This window comes from Sphaeramia orbicularis, chromosome 3 (genome assembly GCF_902148855.1).
Source record: "Sphaeramia orbicularis chromosome 3, fSphaOr1.1, whole genome shotgun sequence".
Classification (NCBI taxonomy): Eukaryota; Metazoa; Chordata; class Actinopteri; order Kurtiformes; family Apogonidae; genus Sphaeramia; species Sphaeramia orbicularis.
Window position 1 is genome coordinate 17,252,935 of NC_043959.1, and position 26,631 is coordinate 17,279,565.

The 26,631-nt window shown below is 37.5% G+C and overlaps 1 long non-coding RNA gene across 1 annotated transcript; it reads right to left on the reverse strand.

Moving 5' to 3' along the window:
- Positions 1-1,155: 1,155 nt before the first annotated feature.
- On the reverse strand, positions 1,156-24,725 carry LOC115438624 (uncharacterized). The gene is made up of 3 exons (XR_003938117.1): positions 24,326-24,725; positions 12,097-12,102; positions 1,156-1,166 (listed from the first exon to the last, which is right to left on the reverse strand). It is a non-coding gene; the product is annotated as an uncharacterized LOC115438624 (long non-coding RNA).
- Positions 24,726-26,631: the final 1,906 nt, after the last annotated feature.

The window sequence follows — 26,631 nt, forward strand, 5'->3', positions numbered from 1 at the left end:
GAAGTTAAATTTCAGTGTGTGGTAAAATGTACTGGATACTGACAATAAAGGACCTGAATCTAAAGCTTAACCTTTAATAATATTGTTGCATTGACTGAAGTAGCACAGTGACAATAAAGGCATCTCTATTCTATTCTATTCTATTCTATTCTATTCTATTCTATTCTATTCTATTCTATTCTACTGAAAATGAACCATTAGAGGTTATTGAAGTCTCTGCAGAATCACTACAGGATGTGTGTGTTGTGGTCACCCTGTATTTTTGCCATAGTGTGAGTGTGTGTTTGTGTGTGTGTGTGTGTGTTTGATAGTTGTGTGTACAGCGTTGACAAACAGTGATGATTTGCTGATGGGCATTTTGGACTGGTTAAAACTTGATGCTAATTGGCAGGTTCAACCGTAACCATAGCAATAGGAGACCAGGGGGGAAGAAACAACAAAAGTGCAGCCAAGGCAGAGAACACACACTTCAGGGGGTCAAAGGTCAGCATCCCTGCAGTCGGGAGCGGGGCCAAGTGTTAGCTGTGATTACCCCGTCAGAGTAATGAGCGTCATATTGAAGCCATCAGCGCCGCATGGATGACAACATCAGCACAAAAAGTGGGTTTCAGTTTCAAGGTCGCTGTTGTGGTTTGTGGGAACGAACACACACACACATACACACACACACCTCCTGGCCACGCCCCTTGCACCCCCACCCTGACGCTGCAGGTGGGCGTTGGTTGGACTGGACAACGCCTGATAAAAGAAGAGGAGCTTTTTAAGAAGAGCTGATGCTTCTCTGTGGGATTGATCGCCCCCCTGAGAAAGCGCATTCAGCGGAGGAAGACGATTGGCTGCATCTGGATGTGATCTGCAGGCCTCACAGGGCTGAGGCGTAAATCCTCCTGTTTATACTGGTTCCATCACTGAGACCAGTGAGCACACTGTCGCTGCTGTTTACTCCCAATGATACACAACACAGACAGACAGATAGACAGACAGAAGCTAACATTAGCTAATTTAGCCTTTTGTTATTGTCAAAGTTTAACAAACTAATTTGACTGAAAAAAAGAAAACCTACACATTAAGGAAGTGTTACAAAATCTGAAAATTGAAATGTATCTACTTTAATATGCTTAAAAAACTAATTAAAATGAGAAGCTGACATAAAACTTTGTCATTAACTTGAAACCAGCTAGTATTGACAGTAGCATTAGCGCCAAAATCTGTAAAGTTAGTTAAATCTGGAAAATGATTAATGTTAATCTATTCTGATAATATGACACAGACATTACATAGATAGATAGATAGATAGATAGATAGATAGATAGATAGATAGATAGATAGATAGATAGATAGATAGATAGATAGATGCTAACATTAGCTAACTAGCTAATTTAGTCTTTTGTGATTGTCAAAGTTTAACATTCAAACAAATTTGACTGAAAACAAGAAAACCTACACATTAACTGTTACAAAATCTATCTGAAAATTAAGATTAATCTATTTAAATATACTTAAAAAACTAATTACAGTGAGATTGTTGGATGTTGACATAATACTTTTTCATTGACTTGAAACCAGCTAGTATTGAAAGTAGCATTCACTAAATTTAGCTAACATTAGCGACAAAATCAGTAAAGTTAATTAAATCTGGAAGATGATTAATGTTAATATATTCAACAATAAGACAGTAAGTCAGTTTAGATAGATAGATAGATAGATAGATAGATAGATAGATAGATAGATAGATAGATAGATAGATAGATAGATAGATAGATAGATAGATAGATAGATAGATAGTGTCATAACCTGGCTCTAGGCCATGACAAAAAGATGGGAGAAATACACAGTGCTTACTTAATGCAAAATATTTATTAAAGCATAACACAAGATAATCAAAATATACAATAAATATGAGGTGTGTAAGTCAGTAATATCAGTAGTGTGCATGTGTGGATAGTATAAGTGTAAGGTTGTGTGGCTGAAAGAAACAAAAGGTGCTGGTAGGGGGGAGAGAGAGAAGAGAAGAGAGAGAGAGAGCAGAGAGTGTGCCACACTGGATCTGGTACTTTTATGGTCCTTAGGAACACCGGGCCCAGGTGGTCCTAATCACTGTGATGCCTCAGCTGATCACCTCAGGAGAGAACACAGAATGACGTCACAGCCATGCACATACTCAGACACCTAAGCAGGGGCCATCACAATAGATACATAGATTTATTCAAAGAGTCAGACGTGAACTTCACTCATGAAAACAGTATTTAAGGAACACCTTCAGGAACATTTATTATACCTGTTCACTTAGTTTTTTCCTCTTCCTTTTTCCTTTTCTTTTTTTTTTAATTCTCTTTTTAACTATTTTTATCTTTTAAACTGGCAAACATATATATGTGTAAATAGAATAGAATAGAATAGAATAGAACAGGCTTTATTGTCATTGTGCTAATCCAGACACTGTCACAATATTAATAGAATATTGGTACTTCAGAAAATAACAACAGAGTGAATATAAAATACAAAAATTAAAAATAAGAAAATACAGTATAAATTTTTCGAAAAGATAGAAATAGAGCTGAGTAGAATAAAAAAAATAGACATAAAATATGAATAGACAGTATGAACAGTATGAATATCTATGAACTCAAGTCTATGTATAAATAGTGCATTTACATTTTGATATTGAATAAATATTATATCGTAAATGATGACATTATTTTGATTTGTGTGTGTTCAATGTCCATTCTAGAAAGAAAATGTAATTTAAAAAACCCCAGAGCCCATTGAACATGTAAATACTTTTTTTTTTTTTTCAGTTGTTTCTCTGGTTCACATCAAGTAAAATATAGATAGATTTTAATATAAAAACACCTTAAATAATTCCACTGGTATTAACATCTGGACCCTAACCCTTAAAACTGTTAACTCAGTCTTTAGTAAATGATTTACACCAGCGTTTTATCCTCATCAGGAGTCGAGTCCCCATAAATCTGTGAGTCACGTCTCCATAATGTCGGCTGTTCTCGTCCACACACACTCTTTTTTTTCTCTGTGTGTAAATTAATGATGTTCCCTCAGTGATTCACTGTTTCAACATTACATCAACCTTTATGGATATCATGTTCGGTGCTGATTCAACAGTTTTGCCTGGTGTTAAATTTAGCGGATGTTTTGTCATGTTATGTAATATTTTCATATCCAGAGTAAAAAAAATCACAACCCTGACAGGAGAGCGTGGAAGTATTTGATGGATAAACAGATCAGTTTTCTGCACTGGGAAACAAAGAAGAAGAGTCAACGCAGGCTTATTTGAAGTATTTAATATTTAATTATTTCATCGTAGGTCAAAGTACTGGATAAATGTGGTGCGGTATGTCCAGCTGATACTTAGATCAGTACAGTTTTAAGTTAACCCTTAAAGACACAGAACTACTTTAGTGGCAGCTCCAACAATCAGTTCTCTATTTAACTTTTCTTAAGTGATTTATAACATTTTATTATCATAGAGGGTATGCACGTGACGTCAAAGCTAGCGGAAGTCACTTCGGTTCCGCCCACTGAGTGGCAGAAAGAGGGAAATGAGTGGCAGCGTTAGCTTTAATACTGTCTAAACTTAAGAACAATATTCAATAAAAAAGGAGGAAGAGCTGCTGATTGTGTGAACAGGTTTGAAAAGCAGTCGGAGCAGTAGACGGATCCACAAATCCAGACAACCAAACCTGCATTTGTAGATTCCGTTTCATGTCAGGTAACATTAATTTATTCTGTATTTTTGGGTAAAATCATACCTTAAATCAGTGTTTCTCAAAAAGTGGGGCGGGCCAGGGGGGGCATGGGATCATTCCTAGGTGTTTATTTTTTCTTCAGGTTCGAACATGTAGCAGGTGGAACTAATGTTTTAGCGTTGGAGCACCCTGGACTCATTTTAGGGACGTACAACAAACAAATCTACTGCCATAGTGATCTGTCACTAGACTAGACAAAGAGTTTAGGTTTGGAGAGTGGAAAAGGATTGGACTGGAAAAGAAAAATGTGCAATGTTTCTGTTTTTGCAAAGTTTGTACAATTTGCACTTTGATGTTCTGAGATGTGCAACATAAACGGGCTCATTGCAGCCACTGATATTGTTAAAATGTTCATCTTTGTTACCAAAAATGTGTTTGTTGTTCTAAAAAAAAATTTACCTTATTGTCATAGTTGTAAGATAATTACACATTTCCTATTTTTATTTTGAAAACTAATGTCTCAGGGAGGAGTCTTGTTGAGTTTATTTGTATTGTTTAATCAAAATCTACATTATTTTTAATTTGCACAACAAATTATTCAAGGAAAAGCAAAAAGTATTCTTACGATATTGATGTTTCTTTCAATAAAAGTAATAATTGCACCAAAGGTACAATGTTGTTGGGGCTGAGGGGGGCTTGGAGATTTTTTGTGCTCCAAAGGGGGGCCCGACAGAAAAAGACTGAGAACCACTGCCTTAAATTGCGTATTGTTTTGGCTAACGTTACTTCTTAGTAAAGCTCTTGTTAGCTCTTGTCTTTCATGGTGTTGGTCTTCATTTGTGTGATTATGACCCTTGTGCTCCACATGATTTGTAAAATAACGTAAACTGAGGCTGACCCAGTTTTTCATATACGGTGGTACTCAAGCACAAAACTACGACATTAGGGCCACCTGAGAAAATAAACACTTGTCACTATGAGAATAAAGTCATAATATTATAAGAGTAAAGTAGTTCTAAGAAAACTCATAATTTACGGAAAATATTGTCATACTTTAATGAGATTAAAGTCGTCATATTCCGAGAATAAAGCTTTAATATTCCGAGAGTAATGTCATAATTTAAAAACAGGTGGGAAAATATCGTAATTTACAAAAATAAAGTCGTACCCTGCTCGTACAAAGCAGTAGTATCTGTGTTGTATAAAGTATTTCATATGAACTAGACTTAAATATCTAAGGTACCAGTAGATCATGCATATGTTCACTAGGGTCAGTCCACTTTTTTTTTTTGTATATTATCCTCTGTATTCTCTATGTTTTTGGTGTAAATCATATTTATAAAAGCCAATACTATAAAAGCCAAGTGGCCTCATGAAAATTACAATTTTTTGGAAAGATGTTAGAATAAAAATAGAACTGATTTTGTGTTTTAAATTACAACAACCTACTTTACCACTTGTGTTCGGAGATCTTCCTGATGATTTGACAATAAATGACAAATACCTTCTAAAAATCTTTGGTGCTGCAGCAAAAAAACAAAACAAAACAATCACTCCTAAATGGTTTCAACTTGATCCACCGGTGCTGGAAGACTGGATGGAACCTGTTGATGAAATTCACAAAATGCAGAGATTAACATTTTTGCTGAGGCTGTACATGATAAGATAAGGGCAAATGGATTAGTTTAATTAAATACAATTAATGTGTGATTTGTCTCAGTATTTGAAATGTCATATAAACTACTGCTCTAAAAATGTTATTGTGTAACTTGATTAATATTTCATAACTGTAACCTAAATTATCTTTACTATTAGATTGTAGTAGTAGTTGTAATAGTAGTAGTAGTAGTAGTAGTAGTACTTTATTCGGTCGTTATTTTCTTAAAACACCAAACCAATCCGTCATATCCATTGTTCCATATACAATGAGACCAAAAGGGTTTAGGCTGAAGTTCAGACTTATTTTGCCAAACCCTATTTACAAGTAACACAATGTTTCCACATGAAAACAAACAAGCAAACAAACAAACAAAAAAGTTCAAAGTAATCATTGCTTAATATCCAACAGAAGAGAATACATATTTAATTTAATTCAGGGTCAATCATGTCTTTATCTCAACTACCAATATTGATCCTAGTCTTTTAAACAAGTCTTTTCTTTAGTCAATCCTCAGCTCTGTATTTTTGAATTATAGTTCATTTGTACATCTGTTTAAAAGTTTTAATTGTTTTAGACTGTTTGAATGGATCTTCCAGGACATTCCACAGATTAACCCCTCTAATGGAAACATATCTACTTTTTTATTGTGACTATTATCTATTGTTGTTTGTTATGTTCTGTATGACAAAATGATAAATAACTAACAAAAACTAAGTGTAAAAAATAAATAAATAAATAAATAAATAAAGCCAAGTGGCCTCTGTGTGTGTGTGTGTGTGTGTGTGTGTGTGTGTGTGTGTGTGTGGGTGTGTGTGTGTGTATGTGTAGGTGTGTGTGTGTGTGTCTTGGGAATCACACACAATCCAGAAAGAGCTGGTTCTGCTGCCTGTCACTACTGGATCAGCTGCCTGTTTGTTCATGTGTGACACTAACTCTGCTTGGACAAACTGACCCACATGCATTGGCAGAGGCGCTGCAGATGGGCTAAATGTGTTGAAATTAAAGTGTTCATTTTGACAGGCCTGTTTAAAAGTCTATTAAAGATCTGAATCTACTATCAGAGTAGATCCCGGCGGTCCTCATAAGTACCGTCCAACAGCCGTGTGTGTCGGACCTGTTGGCGCTCTGAGCTTTCATGTCTCTGTTGTATTACAATGAAAGTTGTTCGGTGGCTTTTGCTCTTTCAGATCCAAAGCAAAACCAAAGAGGAAACAAATGAAGAACATGTTTTCCAGATGTGTCTGTGTGTGAAGCGCTCTGCCAGATTCTCGGAGGAGGTGGATTTTAAACAAACGTATCTTGGCAACGGAGGACGAGGCCATCGCTCATTTTTATGTTTAATGTTTAAAAATGTTTTCATGTCTTCCCATCTGGAGAGGAAGGGAGAGCAAAGCATCGTGGGAAGAGAGAAATCACCGTGACGGTGAGACTGCCGATCTGCATTATTATTGCGAACCTTCTGCCAAGACATGCATTAAAATACATATTCAGAAAGAAATGTAGACACACCAGCACATCATACATAAAGATACAGAATAAATACTTTTTTCTGCTTTTGACTGTTTCATAAACTGAGGTTTTACAGTTTGTACGGATCTGCATCAGAACAGAACTAATCTGTTTATATGTAATACTGGTTTACAGAGGGTCCTTTAATCTGAACACACAGTTTACAAATCTTATTCAGATTATTAATGTGATTTATACACTGTCTAGACCAGGGCTGTCAAACATGCAGCGTATTATATCTTCAGTGTAAATTTTGCACTTTTCCCGTTCATCCTGCGGGCCCAATTGGACTATTTGGTGAGCCGGATTTGGCCCATAGGATGAACTTACAAAGTGCAAAAATTACACTGAAGATATGATCAACCAAGGGTGTTGAACTGGTGTTAGTTCAGGTTCCACATACAGTTAAATAACATCATAACCTATAAATCAGGGGTCACCAATCCTGGTCCTCGAGGGCCGGAATCCTGCATGTTTTAGATGTTTCCCTCTTCCAACACACCTGATTCAAATGATAAGCCTATCATCAAGCTCTGCAGAAGCCTGATAACAACCGTCATGTGTGCTGGAAGAGGGAAACATCTAAAACATGCAGGATACCGGCCCTCGAGGAACAGGATTGGTGACCCCTGCTATAAATAATGACTGCACATTTTCTTCTCGGTTTAATGTGGAAAATAATATTACGTTATGCTTATAAATAATGACAACTTCAAAATGTTCTCCTTGTTTTAGTACAAAAAATAACATTAGATTATAAAAATACTTACATGACGAAATTATCCTTTAATAATAAAATGTGAATAACCTGAAATGTCTCAAGAACATTCCGTGCAATTTTAACAATATTATCCCTGTTACTACAGTCCTGGACCAAAGTCCTGGACCTATCATATTTATTACTGCTAATTACTGGACTGCTAATTGACCAGTTGGACTCATTAATAACTCATAATGATGCTGAGCAGCTGTACTTTATTTATATTCTACCAAAATGAAAGTTCATAGATTTCATAAATATTTATTGCTTGATAATGATGAACAAACACATTTCTAGCTGGATAAAAGTTTAGACACAAATTATAATCAGTCAAATTGTAGTCAAGAAATGGTGTCTTCTTCTAAAGTTACACATGAAAACAAATAAAACTCAGTCTATTGCATTATGGTGTAAAACTGTAAATGTAGTATTTTCTCTGGGTTCCTTTATCCTGTAGAACAGTTACCATCTGGTCGTCGAGTCGTAGAACTTGTTGATGAAGTCATCAGGATGACATGGAAGGCTGCCTTGCATGAATCCCAGAGCTGCTCTACATTCTTTGGTTGGTCTTCCATGGTTCCTCCTTCATTCTTCCTCAGATGTCCTCGATGATATTCATATCTGGAGACCGTGCTGGCCGAGCCTGAAGAACCCTGATCTTCTTCACCTTAAGGAACTTCGTAGTGGAACCTGAGGTGTGGCAGGGAGCTCCATCCTGCTGAAGAATCGGACCCCTGTTGTACTTTGGAACACAGTGGGAGGCATGAAAATCTAGATCAGGGGTGTCAAACTCATTTTAGTTCAGGGGCCACATTCAGCTAAATTTAATCTGCAGTGGGCCGAACCAGTAAAATAATAACTTAATAATATATAAATAATGTCAACTCCAAACTTTTCTCTGTTTTAGAGCGAAAAAAGTAAATTTACATTATGAAAAGGTTTACATCTACAAACTGTCCTTTCAAAAGATGTGAATAACATGAACAAACTGAAAAAATAAGTGTAATTTTAACAATATTCTGCCTCAGTTTATCATTTAGACATGTACATTATAACACATAGATCACAGTGGATCTACAAATACACAAAACATTTAGTAACAGGCAGAATATTGTTAAAATTGTACTTACTTCTCTTAACACATTTCAGGTTGTTCATATTTGTTCAGGTTATTCAAATTTTTTTTTGCAAAATTATACTTTGTTTTAGTGTAAATACATGAAAATATTTACATTTACAAAGAGAAAAATTTGAGTTGTCATTATTTATATGTTATTATTACAGTATTTGACTGGTCCTGCCCATTTGAGATTGAATTGTTCTGAATGTGGAACCTGAACTAAAAGGATTGTTAATATCTTAGTATAATTTTTGCATGTCACAAATTCATCCCGAGGGCCGGACTGGACCCTTTGGTGGGCCAGATTTGGCCCCCGGGCCGCATGTTTGACGCCTGTGATCTAGATACTTGACACTGTCAGTGTTGCCTTCCACTTTACAGTTCTCCCTGCACCTCCATGCTGAATGAAACCCCAAACCATAATCTTTCCACCTCTAAATGTAACTGTTTTCTGGGTAAATTGAGGATCCAAACAGGTTCCAGCAGGTTGTCTACAATAGTGGTGGCACGTGGGATGAAGGTCAAATGATGATTCATCTGAAAGATCAATTTTTCTCCACTTTTCTGCCGTCCAACTATTCTGCACACTGTGGGCCTTGGCCAATGCAACAGGGTTTTTGAGTTTTCTTCTAATTGGTGCTGGTTTCTGAGCAGCGATATGTTAATACTGATTTTAATGCTTAATGATGACCATAAGTTTTCTTTTCTCGGCTCCTCACAACTGTTAGTTTGTCAGACACCTGTGTCCTTCAAAACATGAATGTTTCTCTCAGTCAGCTTCTCAATTCTGCATATTGTAAGCTACTTTATCTCTAAAGATAGCACAACTTACAGTTTGACCTTTTAGCCCATAGCAGAGCATGAGCTCTCTCAGTTCTGGAATTCAACAAAGAGTTACTTTCCCTAACTTCCCAGAATGACTCCAAGGTCTTACATTCTGTCCTGTGTCCATCTGACATTCTTTCTTTTACTTTGCAGCAGCATCATACGTCATATTTTATATCAACCAATCCCATGTAAGCTTAGCACAGCCTCTATAAGTTAGACTGATTTTCTGTACTAGGTAGAACTGACTTCTGACAGAGGGCGAAGCTTCGTTTGTCAGTTTCTCACTTGTGCACAATAAAGGAAGGCCTGACTGACAACCAATCCATTCTCCATGAATTTCTTTGTCGTTTACGCCTCCACGACAGATAAGACAATGGAGGCCATTACGAAAAAGACTTCAACGTACAGTTCAAGTTGAAACAGGTGTTGCTGGTGTCCAGTTGTCATGGAGCTGTGCGGCAGTCGAACAGGGGCTGGCCTTAGACTGTCCAATCACCAAGCTTTCCACTCCACAAGGTTATTATCATTAACAAAAACTAATGAAATGACAAAAACTTGAATTGAAAAAACATTTTCGTTGACTGAAATAAATAAAAACTTTAATTTAAAAGAAAAAACGATAACTAACTGAAACTGTATTGTGTGCTTACAAAACTAACTAAAACGTACAAAATTTATGGATAAAATTCCCTTCGTTTTTGTCTTTGTCAATGTCAGATTGAGACGAAAGCGATTTATTTCGCTCTAGTAATTCTAGCTAGCGGCACCATACGACACTTCATAACCCGTCACCTCTCAAGACTTGTAGTTTCCAGTCATCTTCTGGTCCCCACTCTACCTGGAAACATGGAGACTAAAGCTGGGAGAAAGCAGCAGAGTCCTGTCTGGGATTTATTTGAATATGACGGAGAAGAAGAGAAAAGATACGACAAAACTAAAACTAAACATTTAGAAAATAACAAAAACTAATAAAAACTAGCAAACCTGCTCTAAAAACTAATTCAAACTAACTGAATTAGAGAAAAAAAGTCAAAAGTAAATAAAAGTAAATTATAATGAAAAATCCAAAAGTATTATAACCTTGGTGCTCACAAAACTAACTAAAATGTATAAAAATTATCAATAAAATTCCCTTCGTTTTCATCTTTTTCAGTGTTGGATTGATATGAAATCGATTTATTTCGCTCTAGCAATTTTAGTTGGTGGCACCATACGACACTTCACGGTCCGTCACTTCTCATCACTTGTGGTTTCCAGTCGTCTTCTGGTCCCTACTCTACCTGGAAACATGGAGACGAAAGTTGGGAGAAAGCAAAACATTCCTGTCTGGGATTTATTTGAATACGACGGAGAAGAAGAGAAAAGATATGAAAAAACTAAAACTAAACTAAAACTAAGCATTTAGAAAAAAAATGACAACTAATAAAAACTAGCAAACCTGCTCTAAAAATGAATTAAAACTAACTGAATTAGAGGAAAAAAAAAAGTCAAAACTAAATAAAACTAAACTATAATGAAAAATCCAAAACTCTTAGAACCATGCCTCTCCAGTGTCTTGCAGGCTCAGGGTTTGTCATGGACATCACCCGTCTCTTTGTAGTGACTGGCCTGTCACTGCTGGGTGCGGGTGGAGACCTCGTTTTTGACGTGCTTTGAATCAGTTAATGTCCAGACAGAATCCTTCGGTGAGCTTCCCACTTTTATTAAACATTCTTAGATGGTCACATCAGCGTCTCATGATTACATTTCAACATGACGACTGAATAATGCTGACTTCGAACTGATAGCGGTAAAAACCTTTTTATCTCCCCGTCCCTTCCCAGTGACCTAGTTACCTGCCCCCTAAATAGATTTCCATTCACCCTCCCCCAACGCAAACCGGAAATCCACAATTAACGTGACACAAAACAAACATAAAGAATGGCTCCTACAGTCTTCGTAGCGCTTATGAATCCTCTTCACCTGCTGCTTAGATGCACTGATTATCTCCAGCAGGGGTGTCAAACTCATTTTAGTTCATGGGCCACATCCAGCCCAATTGATAGAAAGTGGGCCAGACCAGTAAAATAATACAAATAATAGGATAAGAACTTTTGAGTGAAAAAAGTAAAATTCCGTAATGAAAATGTTTACATCTATGAATTCTACTCAAACATAACATGAACAAATATGAACCTGCAAATCCTTAAGAAAAATAAGTGTAATGTTAACAATATTATGCCTTAGTTTATCACTTCTACATGTGAATCACAACTTAGAGGTCACAGTGGATCTACAAATACACAAAACATTAACTAACAGGCAAAATATTATTAAAATTCCACATACTTCTCTTAAGAGATTTCAGGTTATTCACGTTTTTTTTGTAAAAGGCTAGTCTGTAAATATTCTTGTGTAATTTTCCTTTTTTTTTTTTTTTTTTTACACTAAAACAAAGAGGAAAAAAAATTCATAATTTATAGGTTATTATGATAGTATTTTACTGGTCTGATCCACTTTAGATTGAATTGACCTAAAACTAGAAGCACTTGGAGAGCACAGACCTCCACCAAGGCTGATCAGTGGCCCCCCCTGTGGGCCCCCCCACCCCCGATCACCACCAAAATTTAATCATTTCTTCCTTATCCCATTTCCAACAAACCCTGAAAATTTCATCCAAATCTGTCCATAACCTTTTGAGTTATGTTGCACACTAACGAACAGACAAACAAACAAACAAACAAACAGACAAACAAACAAACCCTGGCAAAAACATAACCTCCTTGGCGGAGGTAATGAGTTTAACATCCTTGATTGTTTATATCACAGGTGTCAAACATAAGGCCCGGGGGCCAAATCCGGCCCGCCAAAGGGTCCAATCTGAAGATTTTAACAATCAATGGGGTAAAAATCATTTTAATTCAGGTTCCACATACAGAACAATTAATCTCAATTGGGTCAGACCAGTAAAATATTATCATAATAACCTACAAATAATGAAAACTACAGATTTTATCTTTGTTTTAGTGTATAAAAAGTAAAATTACATGAAAATGTTTATATTAACAAACTAGCTTACAAAAAATGTGAATAACTTGAAATGTCTTAAGAGAAGTACATGCAATTTTACCAATACTCTGCCTGATACTAAATGTTTTTGTGTATTTGTAGTTGTAATGTACATATGCAAATGATAAACTGAGGCAGAATATTATTAAAATGCACTTGTTTTTCTTAAGACATTTCAGGTTGTTCATATTTTTCAGATTCTTAAGGAAACATTGTAGATGTAAACATTATCATAATGTAATTTTACTTTTTTATGGGTCAGACCAGTAAAATATTATCATAATAATCTACAAATAATGAAAACTACAGATTTTATCTTTGTTTTAGTGTATAAAAAGTAAAATTACATGAAAATGTTTATATTAACAAACTAGCTTACAAAAAATATGAATAACCTGAAATGTCTTAAGAGAAGTACATGCAATTTTACCAATACTCTGCCTGATACTAAATGTTTTTTATGTATTTGTAGTTGTAATGTACATATGCAAATGATAAACTGAGGCAGAATATTATTAAATTGCACTTGTTTTTCTTACGACATTTCAGGTTGTTCATATTTTTCAGATTCTTAAGGAAACGTTGTAGATGTAAACATTATCATAATGTAATTTTACTTTTTTCAACGTTGTTATTTCACTGGTCTGGCCCACTTCAGGTCATGTTGGGCTGAATGTGGCCCCTGCACTAAAATGAGTTTGACACCCCTGGTTTATATCTTCAGTGTCATTTTTGCATTTCACAAATTCATCCCAGGGGCCGGATTGAACCCTTTGGCGGGCCGGATTTAGCCCCCGAGCCTCATGTTTGACACCTGTGATCTATAGGGTTAGTTTTATGTGAACCGCAGATCTTGGCGTAGATTGACACGTGATCAAATGGCGTTGAATAACACATGAAAGGTTGAAAATGTGTAGGTATAGCAGGCAAAATGCCATAAGAACCGGCGTGACATCCAACGCCATTTCATGAGTTCAGTCTCGTTCTTTCATTGTTTAGAAATACTCATCAGGAGAATGTCCAAACTAATTCTTGTAAATTGACCTGAACCTTCTCATCAGCTGAGGTCAGACGCTTCGCTGACTAACGACGGAACCATCACTAACAACCTGCTGAAACTTCGCCTCTCCTCCACTGACGGTCCACTCCGACTCCCCTCCCTCCCTCTGGTACCTGTGGGAGTAAAGGGCCAAGCTGAGGGCGTGCGAGGATGTTTCTGGCCAGGAGAACATTTCCAAGCATCGCATCGGCCTCCAAACCCTCTGAATGTAAACTGATATTAATGTGCTGCGAAGGCCGAGCATCAGGCGGTTATCAGGAACATTACTCAGCCTGTGTGCGAGCGGGGGTTTGTGTCTTCACTGCTCTTCTATGATTTCATGCGCATTCTTCTGCAGAAGTTTATTATTAACAACAAAAACTACTGAGAGACTGAACAAGACAAATATCGAGTTCTGGAAGGATTTGAGGATCCAGAATCTGATTTGTGTTAAATCTGCTTTCATTTTGGCTGTTTAGCTCTGGAAGGATGTGAGAGGACAAAACCACGCCAGGCCTCAGCTGTACACGCCCTCATTGACTTCCATTAAATCCCTGTACCATGATGTTACATACACTCAACATCAGGAGTCTGGGTTTATTTCTCCAAGTTTGCAAAATAATATAAAAAAAAAAAAACCCAAGTAATCTAAAACAGGGAACTCACTGTTGAATCTGTCGTCGCACTGGTTTCAACTGTAGACTGAATATGAACAGCCTCTGTGTTGGCTTCTGTTGGTTTATAGGCGGTGTTTGGAACAATCCGTGAATCATTTGTTCTTTTCATATTGAGATTAATCTACTTAATTAAGATTAATCTACTTAAATATGCTTAAAAAACAAGTTACAGTGAGAATGTTGGATGTTGACATAAAACCTTTTCATTAACTTAAAACCAGCGAGTATTGAAAGTAGCATTAGCTAACATTAGCGACAAAATCTGTAAAGTTAATTAAATCTGGAAGATGATTATTGTTAATATACTCAACAATTGGGAAAAAAATGCCAGCTTGATAGATAATGAACCAAATGAATAACAATTGCAAGTATAAGCAACAAAATGAGAGGAAAAAAAGAACAAAATGAGGAACAAAATGGATAAACATGAGCATCAAAATGCGTGAAGACAAAAATGCAACAAAAACTAGGATAAAATTAACAAAATCAGACAAAAAAAGAGAAAAATATAGGCAAGAAAAGTGAACATAAATAAGTAGCACAATGACAGATAGATAGATAGATAGATAGATAGATAGATAGATAGATAGATAGATAGATAGATAGATAGATAGATAGATAGATAGATAGATAGATAGATAGATTGTAGAATCACATAAATGTAAAAATATTTCAGCTATTTAATAAATGTCAGTAATATGAACTTTGTATGATATATAAAGACACAGATTACTGCTATTATTGAAAGTAATGAAGTTATGCTGGTCTCTAATAATGGTTGGTGTTGAGGTCGACGTAAACAAATAAAACCTGATTCTCAAATACAAGTCTGGTAAAAAAAAAAACCAAACAAAAAAACAAAAACAAAAGGAAAACCAATATATAGTAGATAAACTTGACAATAATACACCACTACAAGTACAACCCATAATGACCCAGTGTTACTTTTCCGGCAGTTCCCAAATGAATTTTTCTCTCTATAACCTTTCCTAATCAATTTATCATCATTTATTATAATATTATCCTCTGTATTTTGCGTTTCTTCAATAAAAAAATCAGGTATTTTCCCAAATGTAATTCACTGATCATGTAGATGTTCATAAAACCTCAGATTAAAGTTAATTGTCATTATATCCAAAACAGAGAAAAATGAAGAAAATGCGTCCTTTTTCAGTCCAAACTGTCATTAACTGAACATAAACTCAGTGTGTCCATCCACTGTCATTGATCCAACTCCATGGGTTTTACTGGTGAATCAATGTTGTAGAAGATGACGGTGTTTCCATGGTAACTACAGAGCCTCTGAGCGTCCAAATATGGTCATATCTGATGACCATGAAAAAATGAAGGACTGTATTTTACAACAATTATTGACATGGATTGATAGGATTAGTGGATCAGAAGTCATTACACATTTTATATTGGTAGATGATTTTGGTCACCAGTGGATGTTTGGGTCTTTAAGGGTTAATTTAATACTTTCAGCGATATAGTCGGTTTTCCACACTTCTAGACCACTCATCTGAGTTCAGTCACTGCAGATGTGTGTCTTACTTTTTCAGGACAAGAGCCACAGAAAAACAAATAAAAAAAAAAAAATCCACAAAAACATATATGGATGGATGGACGCGCTAACCTCTGTTGGACTGAACGCCTGCACCATGAAAATACAGGAGCAGGATTTGACTGAAACAGGCTGAAACAGCTGTGATTAGTATAAAAAATGATGTTTGGCCTTACTTTTTATGGGAGTACAGGCATTTTCAAACATGTTGTGATTAAACACTGATCAAACCCATAGAATTTTGTTTTACTAGATTTAAAAATTCCTAAACTTTCCCATGATACCACACATCATACGTCAGGTTTGGAGAGCTGAGACCAGCATAAATACACAGAATCATTTTCTAACCTTCATCCCTTTAACCCCTGATGTGTCTGTGCTGAGTGTTCTGAAAGTATGACTTATTTTAAATATTCATATAAATTCAACCGTTTGCTAAATAAGAAAAATTTCCAGTCATGCTGATAGAGTAGACCTTGTTCTTTCCATAGACATCTGAGCATGCTCAGTTCAGCCCCCACCGCCTGTGGAATGGGGGGGGGGGGGGGGGTAAAACACAGAGCAGTGAATGAGACCGACTCACTATAAAAATAACAATGTGATATCTTGAATTGCATACAGATAACACGCCACTTTTAATTGCCGTGGTATCTGTATGCATTATAAGCTTTCAGCATGTATATTTACGTCACGCAAAATAACACGCCATTAGCGCGATAAGCAGCTAGCGAGATTAATGGTTAGTATTAGGGGTATGGGTTAGGTTTAGTGTTAGGGTTAGCGGTTAGTGCGGTTAGTGGCTAACGCAATTAGCGGTGAGGGTTAGGGGTTAGGTTTAGGGTTAGTGGTTAGGGTTAGCGCAATTAACAGCTAGCGCATTGACACGCCATCAAATGGCGTTAAATAACTCACGAAAGGATAAAAATGTGTACATATAGCACACCAAATGCAATAAATTAGCATCACATGCAACGTGATTTCATGAGATCAGTCCGTTACATAGACTTTCTTTTTTTTTTTTTTTTTTTACTGTTTTCCAAGTGTTTTTTTTGTTTTTACTGTTGTTTCCAGTGTTGGGATTTTCCTTTTTTACTGTGTACAGCAGCACCTTTACCTGGAATCAGGGCTCAGGGGTTAAAGGGTTAATATGTGAACCTTTGCCTGGACTCAGGGGTTAAAGGGTTCGTATGTGAACCTTTACCTGGTTAAAGGGTTAATATGTGAACCTTAACCTGGAATCAGGGCTCAGGGTTAAAGGGTTAATATGTGAACCTTTACCTGGTTAAAGGGTTAATATAAATGAACGCAGCCGTCTGCCCTGGGTTCATGTATTCATTTTCAGATTAACTCTAAGCTCAGTCGTTTATCTTCCAATTTCAGGACTTTTCAGACGGCTGATGATGAAAAGTACACAGTGGTTTATTTTTAGACGCTGACGTGACGGGATCGGACGGCGCTGGTAATTATGGGAACAATGGGCAGAGGAGGAGGTGGGCGGACAGGTTGTGCGTGGGGAGTGTACATGGGTTTTTCTGTGTCAGGCAGAGACATTTTCTCCTCAACAGTAAACCTTTACGACTCGTTGGCAGGCTCGCTCTGTCTTCTGACCTTTGAATGTCAGCAAAAAAAAAATAAAACTGTCCCTCTGCTATGGGGTAAGGCTGCTGTCAAAATATTCATGTGCAGAAGACAGAAATGTGTGCATATTAGATTCAGAAAACTTTATTGATCCCAGAGGGAAATTCATTTGCAGTATTTGTCTGAGCAGTTCTCACACAAACACATACATTAACCCAGTGGTTCCAACCTTTTTTTTTCTCCTGACCCCTTTTGAACATCACAAATTTCTGGCGACCCCAAATATTCAAAATGGAAACTCTTTTTTTTTGGCTAAAATTAATTTGTTTTTGATCCTGTAATAGTTTTCTATACTGTGTTTCAAATACAGGTTAATTTTAGAGGACATTTAGTCTATATAATGTATATTATTCTGGACGGAGGCAGAAAAGCCAGGTGTAGATTACTGCACAAAGGGAGACTTGGATTTTCCTTGTTCAGGATATGTACAGTCAGTCCAGCTTGGATTTCCAAGGCTGACAATTAATACTGAACAAACAAGAACTGAAACTATGAATTCTGAAAGAGCTGCAGCATCTGAAACCGACCACAATGAACATTTGACAGATAAACAGAACCACAGTGCTGCAGTTTCACACTCATAGTTTGTCATGTCTCTGAGTTTGTCTCTCTCAACTCACCATATTTTTTTATGAGTAAGTTTTTAAAATTTTTTTTTTTTTATTAATTAATAGAAATTTCAGGTGACCCCATTTGATATCCAGGCGACCTCACGTGGGGTCCCGACCCCAAGGTTGAAAAACCCTGACCTACAGTGTCATAAAATAACAATAATCTATTTTTATTACTACTGCTACTTCTATTTTTTGATTCATTTGGAGTGTAGTCTATATTTTTAGAACTGCATAACATCATAATGACTTCATCATTATTAAACAGGTGTTCAAAATGACTTTGATGTCCAAACTGTTTTCATTCCTATTCTGATAAAATACACACATGCACTCATTCTTTACACATATTCATTTTTGCACAACTATAGCCTAATATGCACATGTCTGTCTTATACACGTGAATATTTTGACACCTTCCTAACCACATACATGTCTTATTCTGGCTCTGGCGTTGGTGATGTCACCCTGTCAATCATTCACCCTGGTTACGTCTGCTCGTCTCTGTGTGATCTGGACGCTGTCGGGTCAAGCTGCTCATTCAGCACCGTTTATTTGATAACCCGTTTATCAAAGGCAGAGTAATCAGAACAGCCTTATCTGAGCGTCTGCTGAGCTCACACTAAAACACCACATGAACAGAAGGAACGTCCAACATGCCAAATGTTTGCGGACGAGTTATTTCAATGAACAGAAAGAATAAAGAGCAAACAGAGCCTGATGTATGCTGCAGATTCATGAAGCTCTGGCTGGAGTTCAGGACTGCAGGGGTTCCTCTGTCCTGTGGCTGACTTTCGGATCAGTCATCCTGTTCTAATCTTATCTCCCCACCGGCATTTGCCCACTCTGTCATAGTCCCTGCATTCACTGTTCTGACCTCATCATATCTGGCATGTGTTGGCTTACGAGTGACATGGAAAAAAACAGATCAACTGTGATAGGAGTATTCACGGCTTTTACGAGTATCACAATAGTCGCTTTTCCATTGACCCTCAAATTGAGCGAATACAAGTACATTTTTACGCTGATGATACTGTCACTTACGATACATTACATGAGCATTTATTTTTTGTGTCCATGTCTTCCTCTGTCTCTATTATTTAACCTTTAGATGAATAATATAAATAAATAATAAGATGAAGAACTGTATTTTACAGTAAATTATTGACATGTATTGATAGGATTAGTGGATCAACATGTATTTAACAGTTTAGATCAGTAGACAATTTACGTTAAAGGTGGATGTTTGGGTCTTTATGGGTTAAAAACATGATCCACCTCTGTGTTCAAGTTTTCCACTGACCAGAGTGTTGTTGGTGCATCCTGAAATCATCTAATAGTCATGTGACTAGTTGCTTTTAAAACAACTAAAAACAAACAGCGACAAGGAAAATGGTGTGGGAAAAAAAAACAGCACAAACCGTCTATTTTTATAGTGAGTCGATCTCACTCACTGCTCTGTTTTACCCCCATTCCACAGGGGTGTGGGGTGAACTGAGCATGCTCAGATCTCTATGGAAAGAATGAGGTCTATTCTATCAACACAATTTGAAATTTTTCGGACTGAACAAACGGTTGAATTTATGTGAATATTTAAAATAAATCATACATTCAGAACGATCACCACAGACACGTCAGGGATTAAAGGGTTAATTGGGTTAATTAGCTTTCAGCTACTGTATTAAACAATATTCCAATATGCCTTATGAATATAATAGCCTTGGACAGAGTCATAGAATTATCATTGAAGTGGGTTACCTAGCAACAGGTAAATAATAGCGACAGGCTGGGGGTTGAGGTTATTCAACTGAAAATGAAAGGAAATTCTATCTATCTATCTATCTATCTATCTATCTATCTATCTATCTATCTATCTATCTATCTATCTATCTATCTATCTATCTATCTATCTATCTATCTATCTATCTATCTATCTATCTATCTGTGGCGATTTGTCATAGACTGCAAGGGAAGCTCGGCTTCCCCTGAAATTACAAAAATTAAATGGTCAAATATGTGCGGTTGTGTTGACACTTTATTGACTACAAATGTGTTAGAACACATTCATCTCACAGACGAGTTCGTTCAGAATCAGCTTTATCACAAATCAGTGGACTCGATGTTGTTCACTTCTCATACATTCCTGTTGCGCTGTTTTCTCATTCGATCTCTGCTCAGTGCATTTGTCCGTAGACGCTCAGCGTCCATGCACTTCAATGGGACTGAGTGGAACAGTTTTTTTCATTGCCTCAAAACTGGATGGTAATTGGATAAATGCCATGATGTTGTCCCGCCCCCGGATGCTCAGCGTCTCTGGGGGTGAATGGAGCTGTGGGCGGAGCTGGGCCGGGCTGGACGCCGGGCTTCCATGTGCTGATTGGAGGATCAGTCGAAAGGCTGAATCCCGTTTGATTGACAGCTATTTTGAGATCTACTCCTTCACTGACAGTTCAGTTCAATACCGTCGCACATTCTGCTGTGAAATCAAGAGAGAAACCACTACGAAATTACTTGTTCATTTCTTGCACTGTAAATACACAAATATACAAATCACAAGGAACAGAGGGCCGAATTTATGTTTAAATAACTTGACAATTTTTTTGATGTAAGCCGACAATGAGCTTCCCCTCTCTGAAAGACGAGCAGCCGCCACTGCTGTCTATCTGTCTGTCTGTTTATCTGTCTGTCTGTCTCTGTGTCTGTCTATGATCCCTTTCCTTTCACTCCAGCTGTTGTGTTTTCGTCTGGAGGACACCGTCCCTGTTACCGCTCAGACATCACAGACACTTGTTGGTCCGTCCGTCTGTCTGTCTGAGTCCACTGGGTCCAGTTTCCTCTGATGACACTAAACAGACATGTGAGCAGGACCTCAGTATGTCCAGAACTGAAGACCTGGCCGTGTCTCCGTCTGGTCCAAGTCCATCCCAGTCTGTGTTTGTGTGTAAACATTCACCTGAAATGACTCTGGCTCCATGTACATCTGACTGACCCTGGTGTTAAAGTCTAGAGTTATCTGAGGAGCTTTAAAGCCGGTTCAGCTTTAACAACCCCCCCCCCCCCCCCCTCTCTGTCTGAGCTGTGATTGGCTGTGGGCGGTGCTCAGCTGGTGCGTTCCTGTTGCTGTTTGCCGTAGCGTGGCCTGTGTTTACTCTGCTGCTTACGTCTGTTTACTTACAGAAGGTTTCAGCTCAGTCCAGTCTGCAGACGGACCAAACAGCCCCCGGCAACTGTTGCCATGCCAACTTGCTCTTCTTCTTCTTTTTCTCTTCAAACACCTTCCACCTCTGACACCTTCACCTCTGTTTTCACATTTATTGTCAGTTGTTTTTGTCACTATATTAAGTCTAAATAAACCAAAGTCAGGGGCTAAGGCTGATCATGTGACTGAATATTTATACCATAAAAGGCAGGGGTGTCAAACATACGGCCTTTGGGCCAAAATCGGCCCACCAAAGGGTTCAAACCGACCAAAAATCCCACTGAGGATATTAAACTAATTCAGTTCCATACAGCTGAAAGGGGCCAGACCAGTTCAATAATAGCATATAAACCTGTAAATAACTCCACATTTACTTTGTGTGACTCTGCTGGTGAAAGTACACAGGGGTGTGGTTCTGCTGGACACCCCCCCACCCCCACCCCACCCGATAAGGCGGCTGGAGGACGGACCTTTTGAGTCATGCTCCTTAGTGACACAGCAAACACATTTTCACTGTGTTAGTTCATTCCTCATCCATCAGATCCAATAATAATAGAATGACTGTTGGTGAAAGAATGAAATAAAACCAACGTGAAGGTCAAAGGTCACCGACTGTTTAACAACTGTCTGGGTTTGATGTCCTCACTGGTTCTACCTGGAGCAGCTCTGGACCTGCTGATGTCCTCCTCCTCCTGTCTGTCCTCCTCTCACATTTCTCAAATTTTTGAGCATGTTTTGTTCTTATTATTAATTTTGTTCATATTTGTTGATTTAGTTTTTGTTTTTTACCTCCGCCAAGGAGGTTATGTTTTTGCCGGCAGTAGTTTGTTTGTCTGTCTGTCCGTGTGCAAGATAACTCAAAAAGTTATGGACGGACTTGGATGAAAATTTCAAGAAATGTTGATACTGGAACAAGCAACAAATTATTAAATTTAGGTGGTGATCGGGGGGGGGGGGGGGGGGCGGCGGCACTGATCTGCCTTGGCAGAGGTCTGCACTCTCCTAGTGCTTTTCTAGTTGTTACTTTTGTTTCTTTCAGTTTTTTCGGTTCATGTTTATCAAATGTAATTTTTGCATTTCACAAATTCCTCCCACAGGCCACATTAGAACTTTTGGAGGACTGCATTTGGCCCCCAGGCCGCATGTTTCACACCCCTGATGTATCAGTTATTATGTTATTATTTTACTGAACCGCATGATTGAAATGAAATGTGAATAACCTGTACAAATATGAAAAACCTAACATTTCTAAATTAAAATTAGTACGACTGCACCAATATTCTGTTATTAAATGTTTTGTGTATTTACTCAGATCTGTAAGTTGAAATGAACATGTCATTGGTAAACTGAGGCACCTATTTTTCTCAAGAAATTTCAGCTTGTTGAAGTTATTCACATTCTTACAGACGTTTTGTAGATGTAAACACTTTCATTATGTAATTTTTCCTTAAATTTGACTTTCTTTACCGTTTTACACTACTTTATGGATGTTTTTGTATGAACTCAAATGCTTTAAACACATTGAAAATACACACAGTGGATGTTTTATACTCAACTTTAATTTACAATGCACGTTACCCCAAGTTCCTCTGATATAAAAAAGCAGAGTGAGACAGAAATGCTGCCCAGCAACATTCAGACCAAAAGCAAAAAACAAATGACAAATATCTGACAATCAGGCCTTTTTTTTCTTTTTTTTTTTACGCAAACAACAACAGAATCAACTGTTAACATCCCACATTCACTAATGTTTTTTTTTTTTAATGAGCAAAATTAACATTTTTCCAAACAGATGTACAGTGCTTCCCCCTCATGCAAAAAATCTAAATGACAAAACATGCTGCTTCTTGGAATAAAAGAGTAGAAAAAGTGAGCAATTAAAAAAAGTGTCCAATGCGACGGCTGTGAAGCTCGCTCAGCGGGAACGTTCCCAAAAACGCCACATGAAAACAAACATCAGCCGGTCGATCCGCGTCAGGATGAAAACCACGTATTGGCCCCGAAAGTCTGTATCACATGATCACATGGTTAGAAGACGAATGAGTTCTGTTTAAACTTAAATATTTAGAGGTGACACTTTTAACATTAAACACATGATCAGAGATTTGTATTGATCATTAACAAGGAAGTGACTATTTTTGGTAATTTCCGCACACATGTACAGGTCCAGGTAGGACAGTGAGTCCCCAATCTGAGGTCCAAGTAAAGAATGATGTTCAAAGGGATCATGTGGATGTGGACGGGGGTCTGGACCAGCACGCATGGGGGTCTAATGGGACAAAAGACAGGTTCCTTTCACTTTACATGGGTTTTTCTTGTATTATCTTTATATATACTTCTTTGATTTTTTTTTTTTTTGCCACTTATGGTCAAGGGACCAAATATGGTACCTTTATTGACCTTGACTTTCTACGCAACTTTTTTTTTTTTTTAAATTTCACAAAAGTAATAGTCTTCTGTCCTCCAATAACACACTATGGTTGAAACTTTGAATTTTAGAGTATTTTTACGAGTGAACTATAAAGGGTTAAAAAAAGTGTCATTTAAATAATCATTATCGTCTACGGCGGCGTGTTAAGGCCACATAAGAAAATAAAAACACGACACTACAAGAATAAAGTCATAAAATATCGTGATAAAACATGTGATTTTATGAGAATAAAGTTGAAAACAAAGAGTCATAATTTTGCGAGAATTAAGTCATAATTTATAAGAATAATGCCGTCATTTTGAGAATAAAACCATATTATGAGAATAACTTCGTAATTTAAAACAGGTAGGAAAAATATGATAATTTACTAGAATAAAGTCGTACCCACTCGTCGCATAATGTAGAACTTGGAACATTTTGTGAGGTTCTACTTTCATTTGGGGTTTACGCACAAAGGCCAAATACTGAGTCTATTAGCCCCGCCCACCATCAACACATTAGCATTAGTCAAAGGACTCTGAAGACGGTTCACACAGATTTGGAGCAAATTACTTAACTTACTTAAGGTTTACCATTCATAAATTATGACTTTTTATCGCACTATTGTGAATTTATTTTCAAAATATTACAACTTTAATCTCGTAGAAGTATGACATTATTTTTCTTAAACTGAGTTTTTTTCTTTAAACTGCGACTTTATTCACATAATATTATGTCCTTATTCTCGAAATATTACGACTTTATTCTCAAAGTAACAAGTGTTTTTATTTTTCCGATGTGGCCTAATACGCCGCTGTAGTCGTCATTAGTGTTTTCTGGCTTTTTAATGAGGACAAACTCCTCTAAGGCTACGTTCACACAGCAGGTTTTAATGTGGATTTTTTGATGAAATCCGATTTTTTTATGTGCTCGTTCATATTCCACATTAAATGTGACTTCTATCAGTTTTGAGTCTGACCTGAATGTGACCTTGAAGTGACCCACATGCACAAAAGAGGTCCTGATGGAATACGTGACCACGCAGACACACACTGTGTTTATGGAAGTAACACTCCTGGGACACAGAGCTGTGACGTTTGTCGCATTTCAATGACGTAAAGGTCGGATAAATGCGACCTGGCTGTTCAGACTGAAGTCGCATTGGAAAATATCAGATATGTATCAGATTTAGGACCACATGTGAAAGTGGTCTGGGTCAGATTTAGGACCACAAATGAACGTGGTCTGGGTCAGATTTAGGACCACAAATGAACGTGGTCTGGGTCAGATTTTGGACCACATATGAACGTGGTCTGGGTCAGATTTAGGACCACATATGAACGTGGTCTGGGTCAGATTAGTGCTGTTCAAACTGTCTTTCAGGTTAAGACACGGTATTCAATGGGACGTTTTAGAGACAATCTGACAGATTAGTGTTGCTAAATGACCCACATTTTCACTTTTAATTCATTTCTGCTTTAGTTGGACTATAAGGGATTATCCAAAACAAGGAGCTACTTTATATTGAAATAAATCTTGGAATGGCAATTAAAGTGTGTTCTCTGATGGGACATTAGTGTGTTTTGACCCTTAAACAGATCAGATACAGGTCACATATGGACACAAAATCAGATCTGGGCCACATTTACCTTTAGTCTGAACGGAGCCTATGACTGTGGTCTTGTCCCTAATTTTATCAGCTGATTCTGTTTAGACACAGATTAATAAAGCACCAGAACATCTACACAAATGCAGTGATGCAAGATGAAAAACAACCAAAACAGCTGTATCACTATGGTTCAGGTTGACTTGTGGAGATGAAGCGTAATCAGAGCAGAAGTGGAACATGTTTGGGAACGTTGAGGTGAGCGGCTCAGGTGGACCTGGACTCGGATCCAGACACACAACAACATTCTTGCAGGAGATCAAATCCTCTGCTAAACACTCCACGCCCACACAAAGCCCCGGTAATTATTATAGAGTCTGAAAACAACACGCCGCGGCCGGCCACGCCCCCTCCCCGGCGTGCGGCGCGCTGAAGCGGGCCTGTCGCGATCTGCTCGGACCGCGTTAGCAGACGGCTAACGACCCGGCCCGGGTTTAAAGGTGGATTTAAGGGAAGCCACGGCTCGCCTCAAAGTGTCTGGGTCCGCCCAGCGTCGCAAAAACACAACGGGGGACGAGAGAGGCGGCGGGCCACGGGGTCACCGCCCACCTCCCACTACCGACAAACAACCAGGGTCCAGTCAGATTTTTTGGCCTGAACAGACAGAGCTCAAAGAACGACTCAAAACGGAAACAATATAGACGTTAGGTCAAACTCCAAATGAACAGACAGGAAATATTTGACTAATTAATTCACACATGTTCAGCTTTTGGCTCCTTGAACAATGAAACCTGCTGCTTTTCTGTCTAATGATCGTCACTTTGGTCTGATCACATTTGAAGGAGATCAGGTGTCAAACAGACACGGGCCGTCAAATGGTCCAATCTGACCCATAAAAAAGCAAAAATACACTGAAAATATAAAACATCACTTTAGTTCAGGTTCCACATTCAGACTAATATGATCTAAAGCAGATCAGAACCAGGAAAATAGTATCAGAATAACCTACAAATAATGACAACTACACATTTTTCTTTTTGTTTTAGCGTAAAATTACATGAAAATGTTTAAATCTACAAACTATTCTTTCACAAAACATGTGAAGAACCTGAAATGTCTTAGGTGTCATTTTAATAATATTCTGTCTGCTATTAAATGTGTATATTTGTAGATCCACTGTGATCTGTACATTATAATGAACATGTATAAATGATAAACTAAAGCAGAATATTAGTAAAATTGCACTTCTTTTTCT